The sequence below is a fragment of the Prinia subflava genome, chromosome 2 (genome assembly GCF_021018805.1).
Source record: "Prinia subflava isolate CZ2003 ecotype Zambia chromosome 2, Cam_Psub_1.2, whole genome shotgun sequence".
NCBI classification, from domain to species: domain Eukaryota; kingdom Metazoa; phylum Chordata; class Aves; order Passeriformes; family Cisticolidae; genus Prinia; species Prinia subflava.
The window spans coordinates 110,784,164-110,809,063 of NC_086248.1; the positions used below are offsets into that span (position 1 = coordinate 110,784,164).

The 24,900-nt window shown below is 42.9% G+C and overlaps 1 long non-coding RNA gene across 1 annotated transcript; it reads right to left on the reverse strand.

Annotated features, from left to right (window-relative positions):
- Nucleotides 1-3,974: 3,974 nt before the first annotated feature.
- LOC134547516 (uncharacterized) lies at nt 3,975-20,771 on the reverse strand. Its single transcript, XR_010079508.1, has 3 exons — nt 20,171-20,771; nt 17,790-17,965; nt 3,975-5,357 (listed from the first exon to the last, which is right to left on the reverse strand). It is a non-coding gene; the product is annotated as an uncharacterized LOC134547516 (long non-coding RNA).
- Between the last annotated feature and the right edge of the window lie 4,129 nt (nt 20,772-24,900).

Consider the following 24,900-nt stretch of genomic DNA (forward strand, 5'->3'; position numbering starts at 1 on the left):
AATTAATCTATGCCTGATTATTCCTCAACAACAAACTACACTTTAAAGATAGGGTAGGGTTTGCCTCATTTCAGCTAAGATAAAATGTAGAAAGAGCTTTTGTTTTTGTTGTTGAGTGCTTGCAATGTAAGTCAAGAAAAGTAAGAATTGTGACCAACTCTCAGACAATAACTTCAAAGACATGCTGGAAGCATTCCAACAGCTACTTTTACATGAGGTGATCTGAAGTTCAGCCTCCCACCCCCCAAAGCAAAGGCATCTCTCCTCTGCGGTAATTCCATTTCTTGCGCTGACTATGTTCCATTTTGCAATCTCTGCTTGAATACTCAGAGATTTTTTTTTAAAAAATAATTAATGATCAGCATTTAGAGAAGACAATGGAATGGTTGGGTATCATCCTTTCCATCCTGGTTTCACCTTTTTTTCAGTCCTCTCTGAAAAGGCATCTCAGTAAAAGAATTCCAGCCCCTTTTCCACTGCGATCTAAACTGCCTTGGATTTCAACCCACAGACATGGGAAACTAAACTATCATTTCAGTAGTCCACACAAGCCTAATCTTGCAAGATAGAGCTCCCTGAGATCTATCTTGCCCTAACTCTACTCAGACTAGTACCCACACTGTCTTTAACCTTGCTTTGTTTTCTACCACTGCAATTCCCTTCCCAAATAATCAGATTAAAATACTTCCAGGCATGGGATTAATCAGCTGTGGAGTTCTCTCTCATGGTAAGCAACAACAGTCATACTGCTTCAGGGCTTTAATACAAGACTGGAAAGAAAAAACAGGGAAAAATCTCATCCCTGGAAAAGGTAAGTATGTCAGCCAGCCCTCAAATCCACTGCTGAAAATGATTGCTGCATTCTATAACATTAAGATTTAATTTCACGCAGGCCTGCTGGTTTCCTCTGTTGGGGATCTACTCTTCAAACTACCTGTTGATAAAGTCAGCATGAAAACCATTATTTCTTCTTAATCTCTGTATTCACAGAGAACATTAAGACAAATGTCTTGTTTCAGCCCTTTCCTTAATTTCTACAGATTGTAACCAAAGCCAGAGAGACTAATTTTCCTCCAGCACATGGGGGTAAAAAAGAAAAAATTAAATCTAAGGTGGTCCCACTTCAGTTAATGGCATTGTACCCACATAAAACTGGTAAAAATAAACTGAGCCCTGAATCAGATTTTCAAGCTTAAACAGACTAGCAAAAAGCTCATGCAAATCACAGCCCATGGAATGTATGCAGTAGCTGCCTCATCAAACCAGGATGCTGTGTAGAGATAACATGACACTACAACCATGTCCTCGGTTACAACAATATAGGCAGCACTGTAATTACAATAATGACCTCCCAGAGCTATTGTGTCTTTAATTAAGCCTTTAAGAGTAGGCATTTGCCACTTAATCCTAACTCACTGTAACTACTGCAGCATATCATCTACATTTTCACAAAGAATTACTGTGTCATATTTCTGTCAGAAAGATGAAAGGGAATATTTTAGTTCAAGTGGCATTTACAGAATGAAACCTTATGAAATAAGTGCCCCATAGATGTCCTTTTAACAGCACTTCAGACCAAGAAAATGCTTCTGTTCTCTTTCTTTCTCCTGCTACTCTGCTTCTTCCCAGAGTGAACTGGGAGAAAGCAGGCAGGAGGGGCTACACAGAGCCAATATCACACCTGATTACATGGATGATAAAGCTGTGACAACAGATTTTAACCAGAATACACAGCACAGCAGCAAGGCCACAAACTTACCGTTTTCCAGCTTCATTTAACTCTTCACCACTCATCAAAACCAAACCTGCAAATAGTTCCTACTGGTGCCCACCAACTCTGTCTCTGCTTTCTTTGATTGGGAAAGCCTTCCCGAGATCTTTTTCTTCTCAAAACCATTCTCAGCTAAAATAATATACAGTGCAAAGGAGTGTCGTTATTTCCAACACCATTAACGAATTGTTAGGGGTATTTTTCCAATAATGGCTCTAATAATGAGGAATCCTTTCCAAAAACATGCATATGAGTATGCAGAAGAGTTTGAAGAGTTTCTGCCTGTTGTCTGAAGGCACCACTGTTAAACACAGGGACACTGAGCAGCTCTGTCGGTTCTACTTGACTTTAACAGACTCAAAGGCACCGGAGATGAGAACAATTTTCTGCTTGTTTATTTGAGGGATTCTTATTTTAACTATGGAAACCCGACTCGGCCCAATTTCCACATCTTTTCAGTGTCTTCTTTGATATGAGTATTTTCATTCCACTATACTATTTGCCTCCATCAACTCAAATACCCCATCCAAACAGTTTGATGAATGAGAAGAATTAAATCAAAAACTGTGGAAGTAGTAGGGAAAGTTAAAAGTGATCATTAGCCCCTTGTGTATTTCTGTATCACCATAAAATACATTCAACTTTGCTCTACCATTGCACACCAGAGAAGAAACAAAATCAAGATTATTTTAATTTTTTTCCACAAACAAAGCAGGGCCTTTAAATCAGCAGTAAGCAGTGGTTTAAATCAAGCAGTCTGATAACTGCAGCCTTTCCAGAAGCACCAACATCCCAGTATCCTACCAGACCTGGGCATCTTCTCTGAGCCTTCTATTCTGTCTCCAAGAAAATATATTCAGTTACTTCCCTGGATGGCCTGCAAAATGCTGAAAACAAAGCACTGTTTATATTAATACTCTACCTGAATGACATATTAAATATAAATATATTTATGTCCAGAAACATTAATTTCTCTTCTGCAAAATCCTATTTTGTTATTGTCTTTCAGACCTTTGCCATGCTTGTTCTACCCTTTTACAAGATCTTTCATGAGCCTGAAAAATACTCACTGCTCACATCACAGGATAGATGCCAACTGCTGCCTGAAATTTCTTTCTTTCTCCTTTCCTACCCTTTGCTGGAGTGTTAAAATTGTATTACCTTCCCAAGCTGATCTCGATAATAATCCACAATGGATTACTAGAGCAGGAGAGAAACTGATGCTGAGTGCCTCAGTTCTGCCACTTCAGGTGTAAATAATGCAACTATACCAGGTACAGAGAGGCACCCTCTTAGCAAATTCTAACCTCCTGCCCACACACCACGCAATCCTAGTGAAGTAATCAAGGCTAAAACTGACTGGTAAAAACTCCAACAAAATTACTTTGCATTATAGCACTCAATGCTTTATTCATATTACAACCCAAATTTTGCACACACAAGTGGGAAGATTTACTGATGTATCTGTTGGCGTGGACAAACCACCTGTAGAAAAATAGGTGTTTAAATAGTTAAAGGTGGTTGAAGTGGTTGACAAGCATGTGTGGTTCTTCTCTGCCACTTCAGGAGTAATTCCTGTATCAGGTACACAAATGCAACCTCTTCTCTTTGTAAGGAAGTAATTCAAGCTGTTCTAAGGCATTCAGAAAGGTCTACAAGATTGGCCTACAGCCAATCTGGAGCATCATTCAAAAATGTTTATAGAAAACTGGCTTCCTCCTAGCAATAACAAAGCTCTTTTATTTTGTGACTGGATTGAGGATGGGAAGGAAAATGACAATACCTTTTTAATTCTTTGGCATCCAACCACACGAAAACAAAGATCAAAATAAAACTTCCAGTATTTCTGCTCAGCACAAGAAGATTTTGTAGTACTCTGAAACTATTCCGTTTCATTTTTTGAATAACTCCTTCTTATGGGCAGATAATTTCGAAATTAAAACACTTCAAAATATCCAAACGCTCAAAAGAAAAATACTCTGCAGTTCTCTAAAAGGAAGATATTACTTCAACATTTCAGAGTGCTTCTCTTTGTTTTTCTGCTTTTAAAGAATGATCCACCACCCCGTGAGGACACAGCAATGTGACAGACACATCTTAAATTACTTCCCTAAGGTGAGAGAAAGGAGGTTCAGCCCTAATGAACCAGCCCTCTTGCCAACACTTTTGCATATCACCCTTAACCAGACCCTTCTCCCCAGGCTTGATGTGAAAAGGTCACTGGCCTTTTATCTGGAGAAGATAGACCCTGCAAAGCCCAAGCATCTCTTCATTTCATTTGACACCAAAGCAACAACCTCTGCTTTGCTGCTACAAGGCAGGCACCTCCAAATGCCTGATCACATCTCTTTCTGCTACTGCTTGACAGGCTTGCAGTGTGAAGGATGTGTTAGATAGAGCTCATTCCACTTGGAGAAGAACATCTTTGACCGATGAAATTGTATCTCTCTCTCTCTCTCTCCTCAGAAATTGTATTAAGTAATTGGAAGCTCTTCGTGACAATTAGAATCGCATCCCGAAACTTGTCATGGATTTCAGCAAGCTTTGGATCAAGCACATATGTACCAAATGAGATTGTTTGGGTTTGGTTTCTTGAAGGAATTTAGGTTGAGTATGTAAATGTTAAAATAGGTTCAGGCAGCAGTGCAATGTGACTGACATGCTCTCATGCTTCCACACCTTAAGCAGCATGGATTTCCTTCCCCACACACAGATAATTGCCCCCCTTTTTAGAACTTGTTTACAAAATACAATAATATTTTCTTAATAAAATTCTCATTTCCATGCAGGATAGATTTTTTTTTAACACCACTGGACTGACTCAATCTTTCAGATACTATTTCTGATCAAGCTCTGAGACAGTTTATTTGAAAGTCATCCCTGGATTGTGAAATGGGTATCTTCACAGAGTTGTCTGAAGTTCTATTCTCTCATTGCAAATAACCTTATATTCCCTAGAAACATAAGGATTCGATGATTTTTTGTGTGTTGTTTTTAAAGATATTTTTCCTACTATTTTGGGAAAAATATCACCAGGAATTCAGTTGGTCAAGACTTTCTGACCATAGAAGCAAATAGCTCCTAGAGACAAAAGAAAAAAAAAAAAAAAACAACTAGGCACATTACTAGTAGCAAGAAACTAACAGATATATTCAAGTCCAAACTCAGCATCAAGTTCCAGCCATCATGGATGGGTAAAGAAGGTGCATTTTTGCTGAGGAGAGCACAAAACCTGTGCCTTTGAGAAAGCTGTGACAGCAGAAAAGGTGGGGAACAGTTGCCCACCCCCAGCATTCAATGGCATCCATTGTTATACAGAGCTGCTCTTGTTGAGCCTGCAGTGAGCCAACTGGAAAGCAGACAGAAGCAGGTACTGATATTACACCAGAAAATATTGTCACTGCTAGAGCCAACCTACCGTCACTGAAGCTGCCAATTATCCCCAAGTCACTGCTACGTTGTTTTTTTGTAATCCCAGGGAACAATCTTTTGCTGGAGGCTTTTTCACACCCATGACTGAAGCATCCCTGGTGGCGTGTTGGCTAATTAAGAGCAAAATCCATCTCTTGATGAAATAACGCTGCCACTGAAAGAGATTTCTGCAGTTAGAAAAGATAATGTTTAATCAGGCTAGGAGGAGCAGCATCCTAACACTTGCACTAGGCATAGGAAAGAGGTCTACAGCTAGCAATTAACAATGATGAAAAGGACAGTGATTTAAAGCATATTGCCATGACATTTTTATCAAAGTAAATGAGTTTGCTAGGCCCAGCGGCTGCATATGCTTATTGTCATTTAATGTTTGGATAGCAACACATCAGGCACCGAGGATCAGGAGGTGCCGAATTTAATAAGTCATTTTGACACTGGCGTGAAACGAACAAATCAGCATTCTGAGGAATGTGTTCACACTCTGAGCAGACAGGCAGACATCCTAAGCATGTGAGGTGACACCAATCAACAAAAAAAATGGGAGGTGGGAAAGAAAGGGAGTGAGAGATGAAAGCCAGGAGAAGAAACAGGCAGCGATACTCCGATGAAAAACTAGTTTTGTCCTGTCTGCTGGTTTGCCTGGTTGGTGTCAGCAAGGCAAATTTCTTTTCACTGAGGCTGAGACACACTGCATATCTTCGATGGCATAAATCTCATGTATTATTTAAGCCCTACATGGATTATCTCAAATGAACTAAAATTAATGTCACGGAAATCTTTCAGGACTTTTCATTGCTTTAGCGGCGATGCAAAATTCCTGCCACGTGCGCGGTTAATCAGAGCTTGTTTTTTAGCACAACAAGGCTGGCTCTGCACATGTACTTTGAGAGCCTCTCAGGCACTTTCTCCCCGAAGCCCAGAGGAGTTGTGCCTGTGTGAGCAAACCAAGGCTCTGGCTTTTCATGACTTTCAAAGCCCTGGCAGCAGGTTTGATCCCAGCTCCTCCGCCCTCCGCAGATCGGCTGCTCGCTCTGTCCCTCGCCTGCCAACCCTATTTATATTCTCTTTACCTCAGGGTATGTCTGTAGTGCAGAGGTACCTGAGTTAGCTACAGAACTCCCCAGCTCAGGTGCTGCTGTAGATGTGGCTGTGTGGAGCTCAGAGTAATTTACCCGCACTGTCTCTAATTCATTTAAAGTTACTTTAACAAGGCCTACCTGACAGACTCACACCCCATCATGTCCCTGTTCTCACCTCTTCACTTCCAAATACTCAATATTTCACCACCAGTCTTTTCATTGGGCTTGTCTACTTCTAAATTAAGATTCAAAACCTAAAAGAATTGTTGGTACAAATTCAACAATCCATTTGCAATTTGAGGTTTATCTCAAACGGTGCCCTAACAGGGCTGACAAATTTCCTTTTCAGCCAGTCCTGAATGCCTACAAATGCACATTAAAAAAGTCTTGGAAGACAAATGTCATCTCCTTGTCTTGCAGAGCATCAGAAAATACATTAGGATACGATAAAACAACTGTTGCAATTCAGAAAAATGAGGCATTAAGGAATATAACCTAGAGCAGGAGCAGCATTAAGGAGATGTGTTGGAAAGAGAAGAAAGGAGAGAGATGAAAGCATCCTATTCATGTTCTGTCAATTTCCAATCCACATAAGTGAGAATAAATCTACTTTCCTCACGTATATGGTTTAGACTTACTCCCTTTCCCTGTTTGGACGCATGCTCTTCCCCACAAAAGATAAAAAGTTTGAGTTGACTGTCAGGTACATACATCAGCAAAGCAAGAAAGGAATAATAAGATATCATTGATACTTGAACCAAGTAATTCTATCAGCCTGTGTAACCCACATTTGATGGGGTATCCACTAAAAAATAGGGACAGTTGCTGTTTTTCTGGGCTGATGGGAGGTCTCAAGAGAACAGTGTCAGCTTTGCAACATCAAGTTAAAAACAGGCTGAGGTGATCTCCTTACTTCTTAGAGGAACTCCCCATCCACAGACACTGCTGCACCTAATCCAGACACAGATTACATCAAAAAAGCTGCTGGTTATCCAGCTTTTATCCCTCCCCTCCCAAAAAACAGTGAGCATAAACTATCTTCAGCACAGCTTCAGCAGTGAAGCAGGAGATAAACATTTCAGCCATGAGCCTCCTGCAAGAGATGGTGCTCTGTGCCCTAGGGAGATACAGGGCACAGCACTTCCCACCTCAGCAGGGTCACGCTCACCAAATTACACACAAGTGGGACACGGCCTGCGAGGCATTTCACAGGCCTGAGGGTTTGGAATTCACCTCTCTGGCAGCACGTGACGACTCTGGGTTAATAAAGTTAAAAGTGTGTTATATTGCTCGTTAAACTTTTCAATAAGGGCTGAAACAAGAGCAAGAGGGGCTCTGGGACCACAAAAACCCTAGTAACAGGAAGAACTGTATACAATGCTGGACAGGGAGCAAGGAACATGCAGCTGTGAAAGAGCAGGGGAGCAGCATTATTGAGCATGCAGTCTTGCAAGTGCATCTGAGCCATCCAGCCACAACGTGCTGCAGAAGACAGAGGGGAGCACTAGTGCTCAGCCAGGTATGAGCATCTTCTCATGGCCCAGAACACATCCCCCTCCTAGGATTTAGCTGGCTCATCAAACCATTTAGCTGGCTGAGTTCAAGATCACCTCTGTCACTGATAAGAGCTGCTGTGAAGAAAGCCAGAAGCAAGGACCTGCCTCTCCTTTCCCTTGGGAACCATTTTTAAGCTGAAGTTTTACCACAGGTCCTCACCTCTGCTGGCTACCAGGGAGCAGCGAGAGCAGGGGGCTCTGCAAGGCACAGGAGGCTGGGAACAAAGAGGGTTAATAAAGAAGATTCCAGCACTGACCCCAGGGCTGGGGCAGAGCTGTGTCAGTACCAGACCATCACAGATGCAGCTGCTGCAGGGCTGTGATGGAGCACAGGTAGGGCCAGCAGTGAAGCCTCAGCTTTCCAGCAGCTCCCAAAGGAAAGGAGGGGCAGGCTCTTCACAAGAGCTCTTATCAGGGAAGGAGCTGACCTTGGGCTGTGCCAGCTAAACTCTAACCCAGCCAGATGAACTCCTACAAGAGGTCTGTGACCAGGTCTGTGACAGCTTCGATAGCTCAGGCCCTGCATCAGTTCTCTCATTGCTATCCACAGGAAAGAACACGAGATGGAAAGGAGGGTGTTATGGACCAGCCTGCCTGCTCCACTACTATTCAGTGTAAACTCCAGCAAGACTGAGGCAAAAGAAAAGAAAAAAATGCTGAAGACAAAACCAATGTCTGTTACAGCTAAGTTTAAAGGTCACTTGTCAGCTGAGGAAAGTTCTCAAACCTCTGAAATGCAGTCTCTTCTCTGCGACCACAGGTTGTAAATACATTCTGATTTTCTTTAGTGTTCAGAAGCCAGCTCATCTACATCACAAGTCACAGCAGGAAGAGGAGCTAGAGCAAAAGGCAGAGAGAAGGCTTCTAAGACCTACATATCCCCCATTCTTGTTTAACATTATGGGGCAGGTAGAGAACTAACTATGGAGCCAGTGAACATCAGTTTGTTCTTTCAGCCTTCATAGAGAAGGTACATCCAAATATCAGACCAATACCACACCTGTCTTCAGGAGGCAGCAGTTTGCACAGTCAAGTTTAAAATTACTTGCATCCCCTGGAATGTGTAAAAGGTGCAATAAAATTTTTACTATCTGAAACTGTAATAGACTTTTCCCTCTTGGCTTTTCCTTCCCACACTCTCTCCTTAGACCTCACAGTTCAATGTGTGGGCAGCAGAGCATTTTGCCACCCAGTCACCACCCTGCAAGTCAACATTAGGCAGCAAAAGCATATCAGCCCAAGACAAAAAGATGCCTTGGAATCCTTCATATTTATTTTCATATCACATTTCATAATATATTTTCCTTCCATTTATTTATGCTGGCACTAACTCCATGCCCAAGAGGGCAGTGCAGCTCTGGCAGTCTGATGGGAAGCTTCTTGGTTACCTGCCAGACACAGCATGAACACCACACAGAGCCCTCATGGCCCTGCAGAAGAGTTTTTCCTCCCTGTTCACTGAGCTGATGCTGGTGAGATTTTAAATTCAATGCTGTCCCTAAGCCTGCATCACCAGAGCTGCATTTGGGTCATGCTGGGACTAAATGCCTCAAAAGAGACTCTGAGGCAGTTTAAGTAGGCACCTTCCATTTGGGAAGGAACACGAATGCTTAGATATGTATCTTTTTGCTTCCAGATTAAAATTAAATAGAAGTGATACTAGAAACACTTCCCAAAAGACTTGTGGAGCCTGCAAACGCCTCTACTTCGATCTGTGTGCAGTAACCCATTTTGTGCCTCCTTTTTAAAACACTGGCTCTTCTCTACTCCTACAGAGATTGTTGTTATGTTGCCTCATTCCAGTCATGTTGCACCTGCTAAGTAAGCTCTAAAATCAGGGACACCACCCAGAGAGTTCAAGCTAAAAAGGAACAGGAGAGCTAGGCCTCAAGGGAGATTTACCCTTTGCATCTTCAAGCCCAAACAGCTCTATCTTGTCATTCTTTCAATTTGAGGTGGAGAAACCAGAATATTAAGTCACATCAGGAGATGCCCAAGCCTGTCAGGTATTTTTGCCTTCTTTTTCCCCTTGGCCTACCATAAAAGCAAAAATCAATAACAGTTTCTCTGTGATTGGAAAAAAAAAAATCTCATATGATCCAAATGTTGAAACCAGTGACAAGTGAGCCATGTCAGGGAGTTTGTTTTACTTAAACAGGTAGAACAGATGGAACAGAGAGCAGCTTCCACTTTTAAAAAGAATGATTCAGAATCAGTAACAAAGCCACTGAATTATGAAGCCCAAATATATAATTCTTTTCATGTATTACATTGTAAAGAGCAAGTAAAAAAAGTGGCAGACAGACAACCTTATGGTCTACTGTTCATTTTCCAGTCAAATTAGAACAAAAGCTGCTTGGTTTCTGTCCCAGGCTTGCAGTTTTTAGAGTCCCAAGCTGCAGTCTGGTCATATAGGACACAACAAATTGAAATTGGCCCATTTCTAAGGAACAATAGAATCAAAAGGTGTCAGCTGGTAAAACACTTTTATGCTACTGCTACAAGCAAGCTGCAGATATTAGTTAAAACTTCCATAAGGACACTGCCAATGTAAGAAAGGTCATTTTAGAAGCATCTACAGGTTGAGTCTAAAAGCAGAAAAAAACCCAATCTTCAGTGCTCCCAACTCCCAAAGCAAGCAGCTGCTGGCTGTGGGGACAGGGCTGTTATCAGCTGCTACTCTGACCTCCACAGGTAATTTCACTGCTCTGACATTAGCTGAGGAGCCACACCACCCAGCAGAGAGCAGACAATGATGGGAGAACAGAGCTCACCAAGAAATGGAATTTAGGTGATGGAACTGTCACCATCACAAAAGTCATGAAAAATGAAAAGCAAAAGGATGACACACGCTAAGCAATAATACAAAAAGACCTTTGTATTGTCTTCCTCTAGGTCTTCACTAACAAAAGTAATTTATTTTTCTGAAAACCATGCCCAGGCATTGCTAGTACACAGCTTTTTGCAGTATCCATTGGAGGTAAGAATGCATAACTTCTCCTTCCTACTGAAACAGGCTGGGACCTTGTGGTAGTTTGAAACCATTACAGACCTGCCCTGTGTTCTTGAATTTTTCTGTTGGTTTAACTTTGCTCTTTCACTTAAAATATCTTTGTTTTCATGGATATTTCATGCTGGCTGAGGAAGCTATATGATGGGAAATTACATTTTAATGATGAGTGCACAAAACAACAACCTCATATGGCAACAGAAAGGCCAGAACTCTGAGTGGAGAAAGCCAGCATCCCACACAGCTGCTTTCCGGGTTCTAAAAAAGGATCCAAGTTAATGTTGTAGTAATTATACCCAGGTGTAGAACAAGAGCTGGTTTTCATTTCTTTTCGATTCAAACCACGGGACTGGTTTCCAGCCTAGATTAATTTGTCCAGGGGTCCTTTAAGGGGTGTGGTTTAATTTCAATCTGTCTTCAGTTTCAGGGTTCCCAGCGGTGGCACTTCCCTGAACTCTTATCAAATTAATTGGGCACTCATGCATAACTTAATTGGGCACTCATGCACAAATTAATTGGGCGTGCAAGCGTGAAGAAATTGGGTTCTCATGCATGAATCGATTGGGCACCGATGCATGAATGAACTGGGCGTGCAGGCAGGAGCTGACTGTGAGCTCAGGCAAGAGCTGATGGGGCACTCAGGCGTGACCTCATCAGGCACTCATGCATGACCAAGCTGGGCTTGCACATGTGAATGCAGAAAAGCCTGCGAGTTCTGCCCTTCTGCGCTGTGAAAAGGCACAGGAGCTGCTTCAACATCTGTCCATTATAAACTGCACTTTCAACATCGTCACAGCCCTAACACACACTAATTACAAACTCTGCTCTCAGCCCTGTGGAGCAGGCAGTGGGGATAAGCCCTGTGTGGTGCACACTTTGCCCAGCACGGCACTACAAGCGCTGCTCATAATGAACAAGAGCCTCCCTTCTGCGCTGAGCGCTTGTTAACACTTCTTTTAGCAGGCTTCTTTTATTTTCAAATAAGAGACCTTCAGCTCCACTCCCTGCATCTGCTGTGTGCTTCTGGGGTCTCCGGAGATCTGTTTAGAGGATGCAGTCAGTCCCTCCACACCCTGCAGCAGAGCAGCTTTCCTGGAGTTTCCTAAGCACACGGACTCTCTGTGGAGGGCACTCCTGAATCCCTGGCTGTAAGCCACTGGGGCAGGGGCTCAAAGCTGACCCCATCCTGTCCCAGTCACCTTCCCATCCCTCAGGACCTTGTTCCATTAGCCTTGAACTCCCCATTTCCAAGTTGCTTACACACTGTTTGCACTTACCCCTCCAGACATGAAGGACATAACCAGAGTACCCTAAATTTCCAATATCACAATCAAGACTCTTTCCTAGGTCTCAAAGTCACTTAAGTTATTGCAGTCCCAGACTTGGGTGCTGCCTGTATTCTCCACTAATCACTGCAGTGCACGAAACCACCTCTACTTGGGGAACAGGTTTTTAGGAAGTTAACACAAATCACTTTCTAATGAGGCTCAAGCACTGAGAGAGAATAAACTACAAGAAATCAAACACTTAAGAAAGCACCTTCCTCCCCCTTTCCTAGACTCCACTTAAGCTAAACACACCTTCCTAAGCTCAGCTCCTCTTACTTGCACTACAAGTGACACTTGGTTTGCACCAGCCATCTCATTGATCCAGCGGGCAGTGCAGGAAGCTGGGGTTGTGCACACAAAAGTTTCTTCTGTTTGCCATTCCATCATGTGTCTTGCTAGGTGTCTTCCACCCCTCTGGCTTCTCAGAGTCACTCTGCTGGCACAGGTCACCCACGGCCACATTCAAAGCCTCCTTGCCCTGCTGAATGTCATCTTTGGGTTGCAGTGATCCAGGCGTGCATCCCTTGGGTATGGAGCATCCTCTTTCACACACGTCTTCTCTGCCATCTTCCCCATCATATGCCTCCTCCAGCAGCTCCACACGCTGTCTGCACTGTGGGGTCCTCTGAGGGTCTGGCATTTTGGGACAGCATTTCAGCTTCAGAGCCAGCTGCCACCTGCACAGGACAGGTCATGGCCACCTCTGTGCTGGAACCTCCGGACACCAAACCCCGCCGGGTGCAGCCAGTGCGGCACTGGGGAAAACTCACCTGAGGGGATGAACTCCTGGGTGCTCATGCATGTACTAATTGAGCATTCATGCATGAGCAAATTGGGTGCTCATCCAGATCTAATTGGACTCTCAAGTGTGACTTGATTGGGCTCTCAAGGCATGAACTAATTGGGCGCTCATGCGTGAACTATTTGAGCAATAAATCGTGCGCTAATTGGGCACCCATGCGTGAAGTAATTGTGTGATCAGGCGTGGACTAATAGGGTGATCATGCATGAGTTAATTAGGCACCCGTACCATGCATGGGCTAAACTGGCACTCATGCAGGAGCTCGTTAGGGGCCCATGCACAAACAAAGCAAACCCTACAGTTTAATCTCAATACTTTTCACTCCTTGCCTCCCCAACACACATATTTAAGAGGTGTTTCAGCACACAAACATTGCTATCTCTACTTTCAACATTTTCACAGTCTTAATATACAGCAATTAAGAACTTGATCCTTCCTCCCTGCAGAACAGACAGTTGGGATTAGCACTGCAGCAACACTCTTTAAAATCTTGTTCCTTGCCCCACAAATCATATCATAGAAACATTTAGGTTGAAAAAGATGCTTAAAATCATTGAGTCCAACCATTTACCTAACACTGCCAAGTCCACCACTAAACCACGTCCTTCAGTGCCATTCCTACATAGTCAGAACACCTTATGCATCACAAACTCCACCCTTTATGCTGATGGACCAGGCTTTAAGGGATTAATATCCTAACCAAGTGCACGTGCACTTAGTAAAATTCTAGCCCCATCGCAGGAAGCCAAACTACAGGGGTTATCATCACCATCACAGTCTGAGTTTTCACTCAAAAGCTATTCCAAACTCTACCCCTTCAGCTGGTGGGATAGATTATTTGGGTCAACCATACCACAGTCTGACTGCACCTCCTCTTCACAAACTTCAAACCCCACCCCTGTGGGGGATTATACTCAGCCTGAAGAAGTATTATCATTCCCCTCAGGGCATACATTGCAGCAGGCACTGCATTCATGCATGAGCACCCCATGAAGTCACACTGGGATGCCCAGCGAGTTCCTGCTCGAGTTCAACAAGCTCGTGCATGAGCACCCAATCAGCACATGCATGAGTGCTCATCCAGTTCATGCATGGGCACTCAAATAATTCACACCCAAGCAATCTGTTGGCTCATCCTCAAGTGCCCACTGAACTCAAATGTGGGTGCACAATTAATCCAAGTCCAAGTGCCAGATTAATTTATGCCAGACCACAGAAGCAGCTCGTGCATGAGTGCCCATTCAGTTCATGCATGAGTGTCCTGCGAACTGACGCTTGATTATCCAATTAACCCCTGCATGGAGGCACAATTAATTCTTGCCTGAGCACCCAACGAGCTCACACATGGGCATCCAATTGGTTCAAGACGCCCCATTTGCTCACACAAGGCTGCACATTCAGGTCACACGTGATGACTGAGTTCATGCATGAGAACCTGACCATTTCATGCATGATGGCACAGCTCACAAGCACCCGATTCCCTCCTGCATGAGCACTCAGCTGGCACTTGCATGAATGCCCAATGATCTCATGAGTGACACACCGGACACACGTGGCAGACCTCAGCAGGGCCATCAACTGCTCTAAAAGCTGATGTAATTGTCCATGGCATCCCAAAAAGGGCATACAGTGTCCTATCACAAAGTTATTTACAGACAAGCAACACACACAAGAGAAAGAGACGTGGAGGGAAAGGTGCCAGAGGAGTCACACAGAGGGAAACAACAGACAAGGATGAAGTTAGGCAGAAAGCCCATCAAAACTGAAAGGTAAGGACTTGCAGACACAGGGAGAACAGAAGGCTCAGTTAATGTTTTCAGCATGTGGAGCAATGTCCAGAATAGTTGAGCCATTTGGTATAGCATTTTATAGCCCAGGTTGAGAAATACTTGTGCTGCATCAAGAAAATACTCTTCACCACACATTTCACATCTGGAAAAAAGCCCTGCAGCTATTTGAGTCATGAACCTATTCATACCTCCAGCAGTAGTGGTGATCTTCTATTGTTGTCATCACCTGCTCTGTATGTTAGAGTATAGTAAACAAATGAAAAAAGCAATTGCATTCTTAGCTTTGTGTTTTGCAAGAAAAAGGTATTAAATTTGTAGCAAGTGCTCAGCATATGTTAACCCAAATAACTGCAGTCCACAGGGGCAAGGGGTGGCATATTTAGTACATATATATTCAAAATGCTGTGGCTTGGTGACATTTGTTGCAGGAGTAGGGAATAAAGTCTTTAAAAGCGTGAATTCAGATTGTTATAAAATTAAACCATACAGTCTAGCCTGCTAGGATGAGGGTTGAAATTTGAAGTGTAGATATATTCAGACAGTGATAAAGCTGACAGACATCCTTTCCTACTTATCTTCCCAACCCTAAGGATCTTGTGCAGGTACCTTCAAACTCTATTTCCAACACACTCATGGTTCATACCTGCTACCCCTCCAAGATAAACCAGCTGAAACATTTATAGCCCAAATGTCTAAAAGCACACTTCCTGTTGCTAGCTAGCCTTCACTAAGGGGATCTTTACTTAAGTTACTGCAAATTAATTCAAATTTCTAATCACTGACTTAAGTAATGAGAAAGAAGGAAGAAGGCTATTAAGCCCTTAAATAACCTAAACCTTTCCTGCACACTTCCCAGTTTAAGCTTCCTTAGCTTTCACCACAGTTTACACACAGCCCATCCCAACCCTCTCTGGTGATGGGCAGTGCAGGAGGGTTGTGTTATGTGCATAATATTTTGCCATTGCTCTCTATCTTTCACTGGGTTTCTTCCACACCTCGTGAATCCCAGACTTCCAGCCCTAGCATGGACTGGATGAAGAGAAATATACCATTCCTGTTCTAAGGACACAACTAAGTGATTTTTTTTCCTCAACGAGTGAAAACTACATTTAATATCCTTAACTCTTTGTAGCAATTATACAGAAAGCCTTGCAAATGTTCACAGTATTCACAGCAATATAAAAGGTCAAGGCCTCAAGAACATGTATAATACTAAAGAATAATGTTCTGTTCTTAAGAAATAGTGCAAAACCAAAACTGGTTTGCTGCAATATTCACCACACTGCATGAAAAAAAAACAACCAAAACAAAAAACCAATAAAACCCAAACAAACAAACAAACAAAAAGAAATGCTGAGATTGCCAAGCACAGCTCAGTACCTCCAAGACTACTCTTATACCACTCTTGCCACACAAAGCATTCACCAGTGCACCTGACTGCCTATAAGAGAATAAGTCCTTTGCAACAGGCAGCCTGGCTTGTATTTGAAAGCCTGGCCCATTTGCTGCATGCTTCTGCCAAGATATATCTTGACTTGCAGCTGACTTTGAAATGCAAACCACTTAGCAACCCATAATATGATTTCTAATCTCTAAAATCCCACACTACCAACTAAAGGCAGGAGGCTTAGGCCTTGAAATGCCAAAGTGTTAAAGAGTTGCACAGACAGAAACAGCATTTGTTTTGAAAAGTCTTCAAGAGAATTGATACCAGATCAGAGCCCACAGACTCTGTCAGCTGAAAGTCACTTCTCATGTTCCCCTCTGTGTTGACTGGTACACTTGCTAAGATGTCTCTCAAGCTATGCAAAGTCAGGAGGGCAAAAGCTGTAAGCTGATCAGAGGGAAAACTAAGCCTGCTTTGTGGCTAGGTCTTAGCAGCACAGAACAGCTGGAATTTGTGTCCATGGTGGTTGTAAAAAGTACCACTGTGCGAGCTTAGGACTGTCACACTCCCAGAGCCCTTTCAATCGGGAAAGGGATGACTATTTCCTGATAGACAGGAGAATATCTACCAGTCAAAGCATCTTCTGCATCAGAAAGGAACAACACTTCACACTGTTGAGATTTAAACCCTGTAAGCACCATTTCTTGTCCAAATATGCACAATCAGGTTAACATGGCTGCCTACAATGACAAATAATCATAATTTATCTCACCTGGCATCCCTGTGTTTAAGGGAGGCTCCAGAAGATACCTACAGGCAAGAACCAAAAACGAACAGCTGAAAAATGGGAACTATTCCTCGTGTACTATTGCATCCTCTTCACCTTGCAACATCACCAGGAGTGACAGAGAAGAGGGATGGACAGTCTGGGCACAGACTTAGAGGCAAGCTACATCAGTGGCCCCATGGAGAAGAAGAGACTGCCCCTTCTTCCACCAGGCAAAAAACATGATGCCACCCCACCTCCAGGGGCTGTCAGAGGACCTGAAAATGCTACCAGTGTCCCCAGCCTGCAGCAATGTGTATCTACATGGCCCATGAGACTCCTGTGCTCTGGGTAATCACTCTGGGCCATTTGGCTTAACCCCACACCCTTAGCTCATTAGCCAGTCCCCAAATCAGCGTGGAAAGTAAACGAGCACCATATCACACGAGCCTGGCGTTGAGATGCACTCTCATTCCCTACCTCGATCCAAATTTCACATTCTGCTACAAGCTGACAAGATAATTGTTAGGTAATTACACTGTCTTCATTTCCAAGTGCAGCAAAGATGCAGCAGCAAGAGAATGGACTAGCATGATAAAAACTGCATGTTTGTCAGCTTTTCAAAAAGTATCCAGCTGCCCTGTATATCACCAAATAAGTAGCAGCCTTAAAAGAAGCACTTAAAAGCACTTAAAAGGCAGGAGAATGCTTCAAAGCTCTGAAGAACATCTGAATCTGCCACGAGGACCTAACAATGTATGTGCAATGCTACAACTTACAGGCCTAAATAGATGAGAAACAACAGGGGCATGCATATATGTTATATTCTTTGGGGAAGCTTTGGATAATCTCAGTTTATGAACCTTACCAGCACTATGTCCAGAATATCCAGAGAACGCTCCAGCTTCACCGATTGAGATGTTCCAAAGCTTGTTTTATTTTGCACCAGGGTGTCTGCAGCTTTTCACCAGTCTTCAGATACTTCCTTCATCAGACATTAAGTGCCAGAAGAGAGATGTCTGGAGAATCTTATCAGCTGAAGGGCTGAAAAGAGCATTGTGAGTAGACCAGAAAATTTCAGAATGCCTTTATTTTAAACAAAGGACTGTTGATACAGGACTCTAACCAAAACTCAACGAGGAAAAAAGTTAAACTAAAAAGGCTGGCTGTATATTGCTGCACCCTAACTTGAAGTTCAATAGCTTTGAAAAATAAACTAAGATTCTTGGAGGAAGTGGATGATTTTTACAGTAACAGGATCTTTTTTACTGACAGAGAAAGGATTCTTGGGACATCTCCCCAAAACCAAGAAGACTACAGCAAGGCACCACAGCACGCTCAGGCTATAGAACCTCACCTCATCTTCATAAGGGTGGTGCCATTTCCTCAGCCTGCTTGGTACCACAGCCCAAGAGCCCCTCTGAATATCAGGTAAATTACACAGCTCCTAGTAAATCAAAACATGCCAGCATGCCTGTAATTCTTAATCAGCACTCTTGAATTCACACTCTCCTCAAACACCCTTAGAAAAACAAGAGAGTGGACGCCAATTTCCCTACTGGTGCAAACGAGTGAATTTCCACTGAAATCGAGACGCTTGAGCCAATTTAAACAAGCTAAAAATTCGGATCTTGTGCCTTTTCTGCTCTGGCTCAGAGTGGTTTTGAGATCAAGCAGAGTTTTTGCAGGATGAGTAACAATGAAGCAGTGACCTCCTAAAGCAGCTTTCATGCAGAGGTTTGCAGTCCTTGGCAAAGGAAAGCTCAATACCTACAAGGTTTAATTTGGGCAAAGGAAGAAGTGATTTGCTCAAGTCTCCTAGCAAAAAAACAGCCAAACAAGGATATGCCCAAGCGCTGGAGACCAGGCTTCAAGGTGCCTGCTTCACAATTATGTTGAACCAAATAGCTTTTCAGTCAGGGACTTGAAAATGAGGAAGCTTTTCATTTTTTTTTATATTGCTGAAAACCACAGCTACCACACTGAGACACATTTTTGAGCTTTAAAAAAAGGCTGCTTTCAACATTCCTAATTTTCACTGCTTATAAGCCATGACTTTACAGAATGATTTTATTTTTTTTCCTGTGTAGTTGAATATGCCCTGTATCTCGAAGGTAATTTTGGCTTTAATCTTCTCTAAATGCTAGAATGTTGGACAAGTGAAGCATTTGATGGTGATGATAATGAGTAGCCCATTAAAGGTAATTTTTAAAAAGTTAATGAGCTCTCACCAAGGGACCTACACGTACTGTAATGAAAAATGTTTGCATAAAGAATATAGCTTTCTTGCTATTTATTTTACTTTATAGAGAACCCATAAAACTTTTTAATATGCCTTCAATTAATTCAGCAGTTTAGATGATGCTTGAGTTTTATTTTCATTCTTCCTTTGCCATAGTAGGTTACAGAAATTTAGTTTCCTAAGGAAAGCAACTGATATCTCAATTAATCACTCTCTTTTACCACCATAGTCACTATTGAATGTCCAGGGATTCAATTTTTTTCCCCCCACTGCCTAATTAAGGGAACTCAGCAACAAAGTGATTTAGTGATAATGACTCTTGCTATTTCTTTAGCTGTGTGGTCACTGTTAGCCACTATTTGAATTTACCAGCATAAATAAAGCCCTTCAGTGACTAAACAAAGTTAAAGTAGCAATAAATTAAGCTTGCCATGTACACTTGGTTAAACCTTCAGCCAACATAAATACAAGCAGCCTTTCCCTGTGATTTGCTTGGTACAATGACATCATACATTTCCAAACAGAACATGAAGACCACAGCCAAAAAGCTAACACAATTCCCTTATGTGAATCAAATTACAACAATCTAGAGTTTGTTGCACTGGCTGTTCAGTTTCTGGCTTCTAAGCCATGTGCTCTCATGTGACCACATTATAAAATAATCTATATGGTGATCTCAATTTTGCATTTTCTGCATGATTACATTTTGGCAAGGGGACTCCCCATGTCATCGCTCTCTGCAGGAATGCTTTGAAAGTTACTGAAAAGTCAGAATTCGCCAGCACTGAGTCAAATCAAACCTTCTCCTCCTGAACTAGGTCCTAAAAAGAATAAAGGCTATAAAAGGCTGTGTCCAGAAACAGAAAGGCAAAAATCAGGTGTGGAGCTAACCAGAGCTAAACCTAGCTACGGCTGGTAAAAAGGGGCTCTGCCTCTTCAGATGACAAAGCTTTTAGGTGGAGAAGAGATCAACAAGGGGATGCAAGAGGGCAAAATTGTCACATTACCTGAGATTGTCTCAAAGCAGGCCATTGACCATAATTCTGCTCACCTCCTGATCCATCAGAGCCTCTCCCGAGGAATGTGTCTGCACTGCAGGACAACCCAGAGATCAGAGGCAGCTGAGCTTACCCTGCTTTAAAAAAAGAAAAAAAAATGGAGATGCATCGTTGGGTACAGCCCAGAACACTGCAGCAGTAATCCCAGCAAGGGCTCACCCAGTCCATCAGCACCACAGCGAGCCTGGGTCAGAGGCACAAACCTGCACAGCAAGGGGAGGACCTCACACTTTCCTCCACAAATAAGGTTCCTAATAACCCTCCTCCTGAGGGTTGTTATGCCCTGCAGGGTGGGGACAGCCAGCTGGGTCTGGCCAGGTGCAGCCCATGAAGAGCAAAGCTTTGGGCTCCTATTTGCATGAGAATGGGAGCCCCTCAGCTGGATCCTGAGCTGGCAGTGCTGGTCATCCTGCTCTCAGCAGACTGGTACACCTGCAAACAGCCCTTCCGAAGGCACAGCACACAGTTTTGCTGGACTACAGCACACAGTGGAGATACTTGACTATTTTTACCCGGGAAAATGTCAAGGGTGAACCGGGACGCAGTACCTGGCCGACACAAATTTGCCTTGTTTGGGGCTTCGTTTTTATACACTTTATTCCGCCTCTGGCAAAAATTTCCTCATAGTCCCTTTGTGTCCAAGCTAGTTATTCACATTCATAGTTGTTTCCGGCTTAGAAGAAAAGAGTTCTTTCTCTCCTGTGAGGTGTCGATTTCTGGTTTCTATTGAGTGTATAGGCGCCCTGGCTGATGAATGGTAAAAGTTCATCTCCGGAGATGTGGGTGATGTCCCTCTAATGGTGATGTTCATGCTCAGACGAGGGTGTTGGCTGATGATAATGATCTGACGACTCTGCCATCCAAGGAGGAGAAGACTGATGGTTTATCTTAATGTGTCTTCTCCTGGTGCTGAGGAGACGACCGGGTTTCCCCGTAAATCCCTTTGTCTCTTTTCTGAATGTTTAATTCCAGGGTGGTGCCTGCTTTTGTCTTAACAAATTTCAAGGCACACTGAAACTTATATTCTCATATTCCACATATATACAGTGATTTTCATAGTTTTAATATGTCATAACCTATAAGAACATGAATTAACATCCCATATTTTTCACAGAAACAAACAAACAAAATAAATAAAGCCAGAAGTATTGGTGGATGCTGACTAGGTTTAACCCACAGTTACAATTTACTTGCGAAGGGTCATGCTCTTGTATTTGTTCTTTATTACGACTTCTTCACTAAATAGAGCAAAACAATTAAACTTCTTAATGCAAGAAAGAATCAAATAAAATATAGCATCACAGACGTATTATTGCACCATAAATTAACAAAGTATATATTCCCTCAGAGGGAATACCTCTCTGAGCAAGTGTGCATGACAAAGGATTAAAAACGGAGAAAACTTAATAACTAACTGGTTATAACTTTATGGTGTAAAAAGCCACATGAAAATGGCAATAAGAACGTTTTGTCTCAACCAGTCTTGTGCTGAGCTGTATCATTTTATGTCACTTTTTATTTATATTTTCATCATGAAAATCTTGTTGAAAGAGAAGCACTAGAAAATCTGGGTGAGCCTAGTCTTCACAACAGATAATACTTTTACAGTATTTTAAAAATTGAGAGATAGGGCAAAGTCACTCATATATCAGATTTTCGCTATTCCTTCTTTATTCTCCTAAGCCAATGTTGAGTAATAATTCTTGCCTACTAAATCATGACATATTAAGGATGAAAAAAGATTTCACATTGGTTTTCTTCCCTCCCTTTCTTTTTATTATTCCTTTTGAAAGATCTGTACAGGGCTGAAATATCATCCAGGTCTCTATGAAGCCAATCAGCACAATGCTTATTAGGCACAAAAGAGAAGATGTGATCTATTTTTAATTAAGCCATCTTTGAACAATGCAACATAAAGAACCTGGCTTTTGAATTGCAAGGCAATCAGTGAATGGATGGTGAGTGAATTAAAAGTAAACAGGAGGAAGAATTCCTAACACAGGGAAGGGTCAGAGAAGATTTAAGGGAAAAAAAACCCACAACTTTTCTCAAGGAAAGAAAAAAAAAGATTTTCTTATTATAATTTTGAGGGTACATTACATTCCCTATTTTGACTCACTTTTCAAAGCCACATCAGGTTGTTTGTAGAAACAATTTGTTAGCAAATACATGGTTTGCCTCTGCCTGGAACATTAGAAACTGCAACATATATACAACACTTACTGATGTTTAGGTATCAATCAGATTGTGTATTATTTGAGCGGAGTACACGTTCAAGTCCACTTTACACCATTATGGAATAGACTAAACAAACCTGACCTCAGGGGTGACCTTCATAGGATCCCAAAAGATTGCAAATGTATAGTAGGCAGTCACCACGAGACTTTTACAGCCTGGTAATGGCATGCAAATGACACTCTGTCTCTGTAAGGCAGCCAAATTCTGGGGTTGTATATGAGACTAATTTCCTGAAGAATTTGGGGAAAATGTGATACTTCTCCTTTTATGTACGAAATTCACATCTCTTCCTTTTACTGGGGGACTTCAGGGAAAGCACTCTCAAACTTATGGCCGAGCCATACTGCTCCCTGTGGCAGCACTCTCCCAAACCTGCCCTCTGCAGGCAGGGTGGCCGTGTGTCCCTGGAGAGCACAGTGTCCCAGGCCCCATTTCCACACCCTGTGACACCTGCTGAGCCACTGTGGGAAGCATTCTCCTCCAGAGCCCAGCTTCAGGCAGGAGACAAGGAGAGATGCTCTGAATTGCCCTGTGGAGGAGCCATTCTGCCTCTCCTTTATACAGGACACATGGAAACCAGATATGGCTGGCTCCTTAAAACCAGTAATATCCTTAAAATCCTTAAAATCAGAAATCCTACTCATAGCCTTCAGGGCTGATTTTTAAAATTTTTTTTTCGTAATTGAATATCCAGAATGGAATGCCTTGAGCTGGAGGGGACCTTTAGAGGTCACCCAGTCCAAACTCCCTGCCATTTTTCACTGAACCAGGTTGCAGATGGTTCAGCTCAAATGAAGTTGCCTGATGGGTCTCCTGCCAGTGCAATGGGTGAAGACTCAGCTTTGGTTGCAGCACCACAGGGGATTGAGCCAATTTTCACAACAGCAGCCATACCTACACGTCACAGATGTGAGTTCCCTGTCCACACAGCTCATACCTTCCTTGGCACTTCCAGCACTGTGGCTGTGTTATTCCAGTTTTGCTCCAAGGCTTCCACTGCAGCTGTGTATACACTTGCCATAAATCGGCTTATCTGCTCCCACTGAAGCTCTTTGCAGAGGAAAAGGGACAAGAAGGGAAAGGTAAATGTGTCTGCCATAAGCCTTTGTATTTCTATGTACACTGGCTAGTAAAGGACCAGATCATCCTGACAAAACACAGAGGAACCCTCTTGTGCTTCCATCCTGGGCTTTGAAGAAACAATCCACACTTGTCACGCTGAGTAGCAGCTCCCAAAGGACAGCCTGCCATGGCCACATTCCCTCATTCTGTTTTTATGAGAGCTCACAGATAGACATCTGTTTTAAGGCATCCTTGTGACCACGGGGATTCATTTTTTCCTCCCTGCCTGGCCATAAGACCTCTGCTGTCCTCAGGGGTCCTCCCTAACATCACCTGTGCTTTCACCAGGTTGCTGGTGTGTTGCCACAGTGTACTCCATGCACAGACACATCACGGATTGCTGAAAGCAAAATCTGAGTCACTGAATCACAGAATAAGCTGAGTTGGAAGGGACCCAAGCAGGAGTGCAGCAGCCCCACTTCTTTGCACCAATTTTCAAGGGGTGTATTTGTACTGACACAACTGCTTTCACCTCCCCTGTTTATGAGACCCAGGTTACTGCCTGGAGCCAGGGCTGTACAAAGGCTCACACCAATTCATTTTTTTGGCCCAATAGGTGAGGTTTCCTCCTTTTGCAGTGATGGCATTGAGTGGAGACACTCAGAAACACAGCCCAATGTAACAAAGCAGTGATGATTTGACATTTCTGCCCTGTGGGGCACTTAGGCAGACACGGAGCTTCATTTGGAATGTGCAGCTATCCTCTTCAACGTGCTGCTGTTTAAGGTTAGCCTTACACGAGGACTGCACAAGGGCTGCAGGGAGCAAATGTGTTGGGCTCCTATGCTTTTTAACAAAATTGATTGAGGGAGATTTCATCACTTTCAAGACCCACTCTAATCTTTTCTTCCCTCTTGCCAGTGCCCCTCTTTCTTTCCTCCTCCCAGAATCACACTGTTAGTAAACGGTTTTCTTCCAATATATAACATTACAGATCTGTGTGTATTTTCCTTTCCTCTGCAGTTCCGGCCTCTTCTGGGGAATTAAGTTATGCATACTGCATGAAAATAGGACCACAGGCTGGGCCCCTACAAGCTGCTAATTGAAAACCTTGTCAGAAGTAGGAGGAAGTGGCAAGAAACTTGGCAGGCCCTCCTGCTTTTCATGCTGTACTTAGCTCTTGGTACTTATGAATGGCAGCTCTGCAGTGCTTTGCAGAGGTTTACAAGTTGTGCCAGTGCTGTCTCTGCAATTACAGAACAACACGTTCTTCTCTATGAGCTGAAAAAGAGAAAAGAGCATTTAGATTCAGAAAGCCACATCCTGTGGTTTTCATCCAGGTAATACTGCTGTTGAAATGGAAGTGAAGAGGACAGCAG